This window comes from Chaetodon trifascialis, chromosome 21 (genome assembly GCF_039877785.1).
Source record: "Chaetodon trifascialis isolate fChaTrf1 chromosome 21, fChaTrf1.hap1, whole genome shotgun sequence".
Classification (NCBI taxonomy): Eukaryota; Metazoa; Chordata; class Actinopteri; order Chaetodontiformes; family Chaetodontidae; genus Chaetodon; species Chaetodon trifascialis.
The window spans coordinates 10,340,020-10,352,279 of record NC_092076.1 but is presented as its reverse complement, the minus strand read 5'-3'; the positions used below and the strand labels follow the sequence as shown (position 1 = coordinate 10,352,279).

At 42.3% G+C, this 12,260-nt stretch overlaps 1 protein-coding gene across 1 annotated transcript in view; it reads left to right on the top strand.

Annotated features, from left to right (window-relative positions):
• Nucleotides 1-7,948: 7,948 nt before the first annotated feature.
• Nucleotides 7,949-12,260, top strand: part of LOC139349888 (protocadherin-15-like) — a 170,447-nt gene continuing 166,135 nt past the window's right edge. The window contains exon 1 of the mRNA XM_070990928.1: nucleotides 7,949-8,299. The gene's annotated coding sequence lies outside the window, so the exon portion shown is untranslated. The remainder of the gene's footprint in view (nucleotides 8,300-12,260) is intronic.

Sequence of the window (12,260 nt, the reverse complement as noted above, 5' to 3'; positions counted from 1 at the left end):
TTTTCTTCTTTTTTTTCGAGTTTCATCAGAATCAGGTTAAAAATGCTGATTATTTCATAGATGTTTTGTAGACAGAAGGTGTTTTCCAACATCTGTTTCACAGAAAACTTGCTCATTACACTGATTATACTGACTCATACTGATATCCACATATATGTCTCCAAAAACAACACATACAAATAGCAATAAAGTTGTTTTTATGTTACTGTGGGACCATCACATTGCAGCCAGTGGGTAAATGAAAGCATGATGCTGCCATCAACTCCATCAGAAAGACAAACCACAGTAAAGCTGTTGTGCCTGAAAACAGATGCATTTTTACTCACTTTTGTAGATTTATTCATCATTCATATCAGACATCATACATATTTGAATGATGTGCAGCAGAATTTGGAAGGGTGTAGTAATTAATCATTATCTTAGTCACATTCCTAATCTCCTAACTTTTAATAAACAGCTGTGCCAGTCACAGCCGTGCATGATGAAAATCACTCGTCAAATTGAGTGAGTGCAGACCGACTTAACCAAGTAGAAAAGTAATATTGTTATCCTGAAGGTGCAGAGTGTCGAGGTGCAAATATAATGCACCACGAATATGCAGCCAAAGGCAGATAATGTGTTTGTCAACTGAATTACAATTAAGACGCCTGAATCAACAGTTCAACCAGTGTCACATGATGCAAACTGCAGTCAGCAGGAGGATGGTGTGAGCACAAAGGTCCCAGTGGCTGACTGTTAAGAATTTTGGGGCTCGAGCTCAGGGTGCAAATGCACTGTTGAGGTTAGAAACACATTATTAGCAGGTGTGTAGCAGCTGGCATAAGCCTCAGCCAATCAAGCTACCTGTTTTCCTCTGCTTTCAAAACAACACAGTGTGTGCCCTGGCAGTATGACAACATGACAATTTTATGGTGGAAAGAAGAGCCCAGAACAAATCCTCCCAAAAAAACTAAGATGCAAAAATAGCTCTAAAATAAATACATGGCACCTTAAATTGCATTAAAAATGTGCTCTCCCTGTCCGAGAGGACGCCACTTCAGCGATGTGAGGCGAGGAAGTTGCATCCACCAGTCAGTCGCTGTTATGTAAAAAGCATGTGGCCACCGTGACAATCCACCCTCCTGCATCATTGTGGCCAAGTGATCATTCACTGTGTGGTCACTCTCACCACAGCCACACAGGCATGCTGTCAGAGGAAAAAAAGTGTCTTCTTTACTCCTCCCTGAGGGAAATATCAAAGTCAAAGCTATCACCCATGAAAGGACAGAGCAGAACTGCACCTAGCACCATGTGGCTTTGATGTGGTCTGAGCAGGCAGACGACATGCACAAATCCCAGTAATCCTTGACACTAAAACTGTACTGCGCTGCTTGATCGTCAGTGACACACCCCCTACTGCGCCTCTCCTCCCACCAGGTGCAGTTGTTCTCAGCTCCATTCAGGCGATGTGACATCACTACAGGACACAGGCAGTGTTTAGAAGAACTTCGGCCCGTCAAGACCGAAAAGCTCAAGCCGAAGCAGGCAGTTATATTTTCAGGTTTGGGGGGGGATCCAGCTTGAGACTCATAAAGGACAGAGTCCAGAGAGTGTTATTTTACCGGCCCAGATGTGTTGAATAAATCATTTTTCCCAGACCTAATTAAACACTTACTGCCTAGCCCTGTTAAGCTATTAACATCTGCTCTACCAAATGAACTAGGAAGAGCTCCAGCACTGGATGGATCAAAGATGGCAGACAGAAAATATAATGTTCTCCTTCATGTTTCTTTTTCCATTTTCCCTGCTGCTTTTCTTTTTCTGTTTTAAATCTCGCTGTCTTTGTAATTGGCTCCGTGTTTCTTCTGCCCTCACTTGTTTGATTTCATTAATGAATTGGTCTTTTGCTTTTTTCTTTTATCAAACAGAATACTTACTGTAAAAGCTATTCTGACATCTGTAGCTCGCTAGCTATCCTACGGCTAATTTTAAGCAAGAAAGTCTACAGATAAGCCCGCTTTTGTCTTCCTCTGTCTGAAATCAAGGACTCTTTTCTTTTTTTTTTAATACAAGTATACAAAAGTTGTCCTAAAGGAAGAAAAAAGGGAAACTATTTACAAGGAAGAAATTATATAGGGCAGAAAACGCGTGCTATGGTAAGGTATCGCTGTGGTAATGTGCATAAGGAGACCAACATAACAGAACAGTTCATTGTAAATTTCACAGATTCACAGGTTTATGAGACGAGCTGTTTAATTATGATGGGGTTTGAAGGATGTGGAGGGGTCTTACAGCCTGAGGAAAGCAGCTGCTCTGTAGTCTGGTGGTTCGGCAGCAGATACTTCTGTATCGCTTGCCAGACGGCAGCAGGCAGAACAGGCTGTGGCTGGGCTGGATATTGTCTTTTAATATCATGTGGGATCTGTGCAGACATCTCACATGACTGATAATCACTGTTGCTAAATAGAGTACCAGTAATGTTCTGGGTGCTTTTAATCACCCGCTGCAGAGCCCCCCCTGTCCTGGACACAAACCAAGCCAGGTTGTTTTGTTTCCAGTCAGGATAGTTTCTAATGCTCCTCTATAAAAGATAACAACAACTTGGCATAGGTGTGTTGCCTTCTTGAGTTTCCTTCCTCAGATCTGCCTATTGCTTTGGCACTAACAGCAGAAATTGTGATTAAAATGGATTTACCCCCAGCCCCATAATCTGAGACAGTCCCCAAAAATGTATAGAAGAGCTCAGGGAAGCACTGGACGGTTAACCAGTTAGTCCTCATCCTTTAAGTCATTTCTCCTACAATATCCAAAAACTGCTACTACTACTGTCAATAAAGCATAAATTTCACCCTTGTGTCCAGTTTTTAGTGTGTCTTCTGTGCCTCTTGTGTGCAAAACTACAGTGGGCTCATTACTGCCCCCTGAGGGTTGAAAGGGTTTTTTGACCATTTTATGGAGAGTGAGAGAAACAGGCTTTCAAGGATGAGGAGAAACCGGTTGGTGTTGCAAATGAACATCTGGTTAACTGCCTCACCTCTCTTAAAGTGCAGCCGCTTCCCTGCCTTCTCTATGGATTATCTCCCACACAGTGGATGAGGCCGGATAAGTTATCCCACGGCCTTTATCTCAAACCAAAGATTATGCAGTGTTTACCTTCCCTGGCATTGGCATTAGTAAGAGTACAGAGGAAGGCCCATTCCCATATTAAATTACTGTCAAGTCCCATTTATTTAAAGTAAGTTAAATAGAATAAATACCCAGAAGATTAAGTACAATGTAGCATTAGAGCTTCTAAGTGAAGGAGAGAAATATGGTGACAGAAGAGACCCCTCTCTCTCTCTCTCTCTCTCTCTCTCTCTCTCTCTCTCTCTCTCTCTCTCTCTCTCTCTCTCTCTCTCTCTCTCTCTCTCTCTATATATATATATATATATATGTATGTGGATAAAAGCAGTGCATGATTAAAAGGCAGCAGTTTTGGGGGAAAAAATGACAACTTTTAGCTGCCTGTGCGACTGAGTTCTGCACTGCGGTGCCTCCACTTCCTGTAGAGTCAAGCAAGTGGAACAAGAATCTCACCTTTATGGATCAATAATATTATAAAATCAACTGTGTTCCCTCGGTTATGTGATGGTATCTTGAACCACCAGACTCAGGCTGTGGGCCTCACGCTGCACCAATTCTTATTTCCATAATAGCATTATCAGACATTCAGTACGCCATCTACTAATTGTACCGCCTCAGATGAGCGTTATTAATCGGTGAATGATCATTCCTTTTGATCTATTGTGCGCTTTGTTGGAAAAGACAAACTCTCTCTTGTACTGGTGGTTTGTCTTGATAAGTTCTGGCCTACTGATCTTGGCTGCCATTCCCTGAGCTCAATAGGATTTGGTGTAATCCCACAGAGCAGAGCAGAGCAGATGGACACACAAGTAAGATCACAGTGGTATAGGGGCTATAATTGGCCTGGCCCTCTGCCTGCAAGCCCCTTTTACTGGTAGTAATTTCAACCCTCTGATTATGTAATCAGATTTCAAATTAGAGTAACTGTAGCTGTTGTGAGTACCTACATCAATTTCTAACTGTTTCATTTAGATATCCTTTTACTCAGTGTACAGTAGATGTAGCTGTTTCAGTGATTGCTGGATTGGGCGTCACATACAGGAACTTCACTGTAATCCCACAGAGCAGATGGACAGACAGGTAGATTCACAGTCATACAGGAGTGTGAACTGGCCTGGTTCTCTCCCTTCATCCAACATATCTGCCGAACTTTGCCATCAAATTATAAAATAAAGAAAGTCATTACGAGATGCGCTGCAATAACATCGAGCAGATGGGCGTCTCACAGCTATCACTCTTCCTATCACGTATTTTATTAGTAAAAGATAAAGCCCTGAATGAGAACACTTGCCGTTGAGCTGTGTTATTGAAGCTACTGCACAGTGATGCTGCAGAGCACTTTGTGCATCATTGTGATCGTTTAATGCTGGGAATCGCTCACGGGAGTAATGAGAAGAACAATTTTGCCGATTCGCAGATGACACGTCTTAGTTAAAGAAGAGGGAAGGCAACAGCATTGTTTGCCATATTGTATGGTAGGTGTCCCCCTGAAGCACCACTTACTGCCAATTGAAAATGACACCTTGGATCCAAAATGTAACAAAAAACCCAATTTGGTGCCAAGCCTTTTAACAACTGCCGATAAAGTACTCTGATGACTTTGATGCATATATTCTGCTATGGTATGATAGCACAATTCACCTTTTGCTTGATAGTCCCAGATAGAAAAAAAAGTGGTTTGCTCATAGTTACCATTTTCTAAACAGATGCGTCAACATCAGCAGGATCACTGTGCCACATAGATGTAGATCTAGATGACTTAACTCTGGATGACTAACTCAATTTTAGATCCTCCTCCTCCAACTTAGTGTACTTCTCTGTCCAGACAGGCTAACAGAGAAGACACGAAGTCAATGAAGTCAATGTTTATCATCCTCATCTTCTAGTAGCATATTTCTACTCCTATGTTGCTATATTTTCCTTTTTATATCTAGTTTGGGGAAGTACAACAGCTCAGACGATAAATAGCTCTTTGCAATTGCCTAGAAAGTAATCTCTTTTCAAAACAAACAGTGAGCAGATCAGCAGGCTGAGAAAAATCGTTCTAATATGAAGATGGTGAGAGCTCCAGAGCGCGATCACACAAAGGGTTTCTACAGAGACTTCAGAGATTCATCAACCCGCACTGAAGATGTATAATCAGCTTTTTGCAGATTCTTTGCAGGAGTTCAGTGTGGCTCCTCAAATCTACATATGCAAAGCAATTATTTTAAAAGGCGCTGGCTGTGACGCTTCTTTGGCCAGCGTGCATTCTGCATCTCCCCCTGTGCCCATTGACTGATTACGACGCTGGATTCATTTGGAGGAACAACCGATTTTGTATAAGCTACCATTCAGGAAGTCATGGGAGACTTTCGTTCAGCCTGATCAGTCGAAACACTTGACAATAGATGTAGTGTTACATACATGCTGGGTGTACAGAGGTGGTGTAGTTGTCAGTACTGCTGGTCTTCTCATAGCAACACTGTGTACAAATACATGCAGGTGAGGTGAAATTGGGATATCAAATGACGAAAGGAAAGTGTTTACTCAACAGCTACATAAAGGGGAAATGCATTGAGTCCCACTGCATGCTGTTTGTGGAAAAAACACTGAGTAAAGGAGCCTTCCGTGGCTCCAGACAGAGCTGCAAGAACAAGTCTGATGAATTGCCTCAAGTGATGTCACCAAAGTCAGCGTCAGTTGGTGCTGAGGACTACAAATCTGATAAAGAAAAAGAAATGGGTGAGCTGGGTGAGAGGATACCAGATATCTGAAGCCTGCTCCTCTTCTCTGCTTGAGGCTCGATGCTACATTAGCCGCTACTTGCATTTCAGTGGCAAATACTGTTCTTCACTCTATTACATTTATTTCACAGCTAAGGTTACCTATAGAAAATTACGGAAGCCCTAAAAGGCCATGGAACAACATAATTTTTTCGCTTCGTTTTACCGTGATAACGAGATAGTATTCCACTGTTTTATCGTGATAATGACATAATATTCCACCGTTTTATCATGATAAAGACATAATATTCTACCGTTTTATCGTGATAACGACATAATATTCTACTGTTTTATCGTGATAATGACATAATATTCCACCGTTTTATCATGATAAAGACATAATATTCTACCGTTTTATCGTGATGACATAATATTCTACTGTTTTATCGTGATAATGACATAATATTCCACCGTTTTATCATGATAAAGACATAATATTCTACCGTTTTATCGTGATAACGACATAATATTCTACCGTTTTATCGTGATAATGACATAATATTCCACCGTTTTGTCGTGATAATGACATAATATTCCACCATTTTATCGTTACGAGTTAATTTTCCAGTGAGGTAGGATGTCAAACCAACCTGCCAAAAGTACAAACAAACACATGAACATGCTTAACTTACCGAGTGTGCAGCTGCAGGAGAGCACGTCCAGGCCTGGCTTCAGTTGGTGGTGTTCAGGGCAGCAGAGCACCGTCCGGTTTGGCGGGTTGGTTTGATATCCTACCTCACTGGAAAATTAACTCCTTATAACAGTAAAATGGTGGAATATTATGTCGTTATCACGATAAAACGGTGGAATATTATCCCATTATAACGATAAAACGGTGGAATATTATCTCGTTATCACGGTAAAACGGAGCGAAAAAATTATGTGCTTATGCTTTCAGGGCTTCTGTAGGAAAAACAGAGCATGATCGTCTAATAAAATATGATGCTATTTATTTAACTGCCTATCAGTGTAAATTTAACATGGCGTCTAAAATGCCACTTATATAGTTAGAATGGAATAATGTAGACAGTCTATGTTTATGCAGTATATCTAATGATGCACTCTGAAAGGGTCTGTTTTACATGAGCATTGATACTCAGGTAAAGCGGGCTGTTTTTACATTTGCTTTCCTTCAGTAAAGGATCAGAGTGCTTCTTTCACCGCTGACCTTGCCTCTCACACAGTCTGAAAGGGCTGCAGTCCTTCATCTGTGCTCGCCTTCATGTAAATGCCACCATCGCATGCTGACTTGGGTCAGTGGAGGAAATGTAAAGGAACCAAGAAGAGAGGTAACCAAGACATTTCGAGCACTGCTGGGAAAGTCTGACAGGTTTCTTCTCTTGGAAATATACCTTACAATAACTTCAGCGGTGGAATAAGTATACAGGAACAGTTAATCCCCCCAAGAAAACAGGGCTGCTTTACAGCTCCAAAGGAGCATGAAACTCAAGCGTTAATTGCGCTGTGTCCAAGTCTGACACACTGAGATAATTAGGTCTTTTTTCCCGTTTCAGATGCGAAAGAAAGCCAAGAACAGAAAATACATCACTGTTTAATCTGAGGTGAGATATGTGAGGATCTTCTAACTTTTTTTCTTCCTCTGACTGGAGTGCGAGTGGGTACCGACGAGTTAAAATTTGATCAGATAGCCCAGCAGTGCTCCTGTGCTTCCCTCTCCGCCATGGAGAGGCGCGCAGAGCAGAGCAGAGGGGAGCAGAGCCCGAGCCAGCAGCCGGTAATCCGTGCGCCTTTTGCCGTGGACATAATTAGATTACGGTGGTGCACCGATGATCGCTGCTGCTCCTGCGGTAAATGCGCGCCTACCTTACGACAATACCGCCCTCTCTGACTCCGCATCGCCTCTCTCTCTCTCTCTCTCTCTCTCTCTCTCTCTCTCTCTCTCTCTCTCTCTCTCTCTCTCTCTCTCTCCAGCTAATGTCGCTATAGTCTCTTTATCCCCCCCCCCCCTTCCCTCTCTGTCTCTGGTTGAGAAAGCAGGGGGAAATACTAGAGGAGGTGTAGTGTTACCCTGTGTCTCTCCCACAGAGCTCGTAGTTACCTTGTAAGTCCCACACTGGAGACTCAAACTAAAAGAGGACCAGAGGAGACTATTTTTCCACCGCACAAGAGCCACAACAGTCCGATCTTGTGTGTGTGAGAGAGTGTGTGACTTGAAAACAAACAACTCATTTTTTTTTCCTCGTCTTGAAGGCGCGGACGGCGGCATATCTTGCTCCCCCACCCTCCCAAAAAAAAAAAAAAAAAAAAAAAAAAGTGGGGTCTGTCTTTAGCCAGGCGGGTGGATGAGTTGTGTGGATGCTATTTCCTGGATTTTGTCTTCGGGCTGTGTCTCACCGCGGCCCAGAGACGGCAACAGTGTGTGGAAAAGTAGATTTGTGTGTTAAACATATGGCTTCAACGAGGATAACGCGGTAAGTCGTGCAATATCTCCCCTTTGAACCTGTTATTGAATGAAACACCTCTGCTCTGACTTCCACTGTGCGTGTGTGTTGAGTTTACTGACCTAAAGGCAGCGTTTTTTATTGCGTGTCCTCTCCTGCTGATCTTTATTTCCAGACTATTGCAGTTCATATTCCTGTGCGAGGTCGACGCTCTTTTTGGTAGAAGTTTGCATGTGGATAGAAAACGCTGCCCCTGATGCAAACATAGAGACAAAGGACAGATATAAGGACGGCTTATAGCTGCTGACACATGCCTTGGAAAACTCTGCTCGCTTTCTGCATGACAGTGTCGTCCCCGGTAGTTTGGACAGTTGGAGCCGAGAGCCTCCTCCTCCTCGGCTTCAGTGAATTCGCTGTCCGTGGTGCTGAAAGCGGCTGAGGAGGATCAGAGCCGCCGCTGCTGCTTCAGTAAATAGACGTCGACTTGAATTAATTCGAGACAGCTCAGCACATTTATATGCAAGACGCCGCGCTTTAATTGATCTCAGATCTTCTTCTGCTATTTGTCTCCAGTGATGGACGTTGATCATAACGACACAAGTCGACTAAACCTCAATTTAAGTCCGTTTTTATGTAACCTGCGCCGTCCTGGCTTTACTACAGTGTCCACCTCGCAGTGTGGGGTTTTTTCAAGTGGTTTAAATTTGGATAAACTGAGTGAAGTTCCGGTGGTCGTGGTGTAATGGGTTAAGAGCTATTATATAATGCTGAATAAGTCTGTAATTGTGCAGCTATTTAGTGCTCCCGCACTCCACAGTAATTGATCTCCCACCTCATGTGAAAAACCAAGCATGTGGTGTGTTTTCAACAAGTCGCTTATGACCTAGGAGTACAGTATGTGCATGCTGTGTAAGGGTCTTGCGGTGGTCCCGTCAAAAGCAGGTTGCCTCACAGGCAGCCTGCTGTGTCTCGGATTATAAAGAGAGAGGGAGTCATCCGATTACCTTAAATTACTGCAAGCTGTCGCCTCCTCAATGTAGAGCAGATAGTGAGGGGAGAAAGTCAGAGGTGACAAGAGGAGGGGGTGAGGTACAGTAAAGTAGTTTTTTTTTTTTTTTTTTAAATAATGCTCAGACAATAGCTCACCTTTATTATGAACTTCATTCTGCTGTGGGTGTCACTGCGTGAACCCTTACATAATGTGAAGCTTTGCTCAGTCATGTGTGAAAGTGGATTGTCCAGACAGGTAGAGCTGTTTAGTGCTAAAGAATCAGCAGTGACAAACACATCACTAAATATTGCTGCTGTGTGTGTGTGTGTGTGTGTGTGTGTGTGTGTGTGTGTGTGTGTGTGTGTGTGTGTGTGTGTGTGTGTGTGTGTGTGTGTGTGTGTGTGTGTGTGTGTGTGTGTGTGTGTTTTATATTTTGAAGCTGCATTTGAGTGTCCAAGTGAGACTCCCCATTATCTTATGTGCCTTTGCTTTTCTGCATGTGTGTGTGGTGTGAGGGTGGGGTTCATAGGTGGGTGTGTGTTTGTACTTGTACAGCTATCTTTGTGAGAACCATTTTGAGTTTTAGACCTTGGGACTGAGGACATTTTGGCCGGTCCTCACTGTCAGACAAATCTCCAAAGGGCTATTTGAGGGTTAAGGTTTGAAGGGTTAGTTTAGGGTTAGGGGAATGCATTATGTGAATGGATAGAAGTACAAACATGTCTCTGTCTCTCTCTGTGTCTGTGTGACATAAATGAGTTGATACAGTTGCGTTGAAGGGGACAAAATGCAAGTCCCCATAGGTCATGGGGTGAAGACTTAGGTTAGGGTTTGGCAAGTAGGTGGTTATGGTCATGGTAAGCCTCCAGGAAATGAATGTAAGTCCATTTAATGTGGAATGCAAGCAACGAAAACATGATTCTGTGTGTGTGTGTGTGTGTGTGTGTGTGTGTGTGTGTGTGTGTGTGTGTGTGTGTGTGTGTGTGTGTGTGTGTGGAGAGGGGGTCAGACAGACAGAATGTGCTTTGTGAACCTGGGAGCCGTCCATTCGTCACCGTGTCAAATCCTGGATGTCAGAGGCACCAGGACTTCGGTTTAAATAACTGTTGCTACGTGTTTGCCTTTGGAATGGGAGCTGGTCTGTGAAGAGATGTTGAAAAATATTTATTTATCTATTTAGTGAATTATTAGTGGACAAGAAATGTGCATTTACCAAAGCTCCATTTAAAAAGCCCCTTTCTGACTTCACTTCTTTTTGTAAAAATACTCACTGATTAAGGGTCATTTGTTACTGGCTTTGATTTTTGCACTCCTTAATGTCCGTCGCTGATCGTGACCCTTGCACTGGTTGTACAAAAGCCTCAATAAAATCATTTAAAATGCCAATTCAATCAGCAAAAAACTTGTCATATTTAATGAGATCTTTGGCACGCCGTCTTCACATCAGCTTTGCACTGACTCAAAGTTTCTTTCTAATGCTCATACCATTCAATACTCAGACTTTCTGAAAAAATGTGTTTTTGTTACGGTGTGATAATCCAACAGCACAGGCGACACTTTAATCAACTTGTCTCCAAATGTTTTGATGTTTTAGGGCTGTTTACTCTGAAGCAGAACAAATCATCCTCTCTCCTGTAAATCCCTGAGATACACATATAAAGTGTGTAGAGTCACAGCAGCCTGGATTACAAATTATGACAATTTTAGCGATTCAGCACACAAAAACTCTGAACACACTCAAAAAGGCTGAGTAAGACTTAAGAGGGATTATTATGTTAAGGTGTGGCATAAATAAATTCATGCAGTTTATCGTCTTTCTCTTCTCAATCTGGGGCAAACGTCCTGCTGGTTTCTGTGTTATTTATTTGCCCACTGCATGTGACACACATTCAATGCTAAATTACCCTCATGGTTGGGTAAATGCTGCTAATGTGGGTCCCAGGGTTCCCAGTTAGGAACCACTGCTTTAATCACTAAATGCTTTATTTTTCTCTTGTCTCTTATTTTGAAATAAATGCAAGATTTTGATAATAATGTGAAGGCATCAGACTGTATTTAAGGTCGTGCCTCCTTGTCAATCCAAATGTTACAGGTATTTTTCCTGCAGTTTTTCTACATATATAGTGAACATGTATGCAGATGACTGTGAGACTAATCCAAGTGGTTACAAATGAGTTTAAGCAATTACAAAATCAATACAAAATATGTCCAATAGTACCAAGACATATTTCATACATAAGATGCAGTGGAAAAGGTACTTGATACAAATGAAGCTAGCTACCACCATTGAGTCTGGGTAGTCAGCTACAAGCCAGCAGGCTAGCTAATAACATAGCTAATGATAGAGTTTGGGTCTTTTGGTAATGCTACACCAGTGTTCCAGTATTGGTTTATGAATATAGGCTCTGTGCTTTGAGACTGCAGTGATGCTGTCTCCTGACTGGGGCCAAACAGGGTCATCTGCAGAGCTTGCTAACTAGCCCAGTTTGAAGATGACATCTCAACCATAGTTTCAATTTAAGGAGAGCTCAGAATCCCCAGTGATTTGGTAAAAGCTTCCTCATGGAAACAGTTTGACTTTGCATGACCTGTGCCTGTGTACATGGAGGTAATGGCCTGGAGTTTAACTGTTTGAACCGTCAAATTCAGATGGGGAAGAGTTTCGGAGTTTGCCAGCAATGTTCATCTGGCCAGGAACTGTGAGAAGGCATTTCAAAGCATGTTTCTCTGGCTTTGAATGTGGAGTCAGGTTCAGGTCAAATTTTGGCAAAAGGTTTGTTTATTTATTTTTTTCAAAATGGTTGCATTGCCTAAAAACCTTATTTATCACTCCCAGTATCACAGTTTAACAGATAGATTCTTGTATCCACCCCGTGTCTATGATTGCTAATTTACTCCCTAAAACACCCACTGTTTTCATTTCATGGGACCTTTAATTAGTGAAGGTTGACACTGATTTCTATTTCTTTTTTTGCCCTTTAACATTCAAATTAATGACAA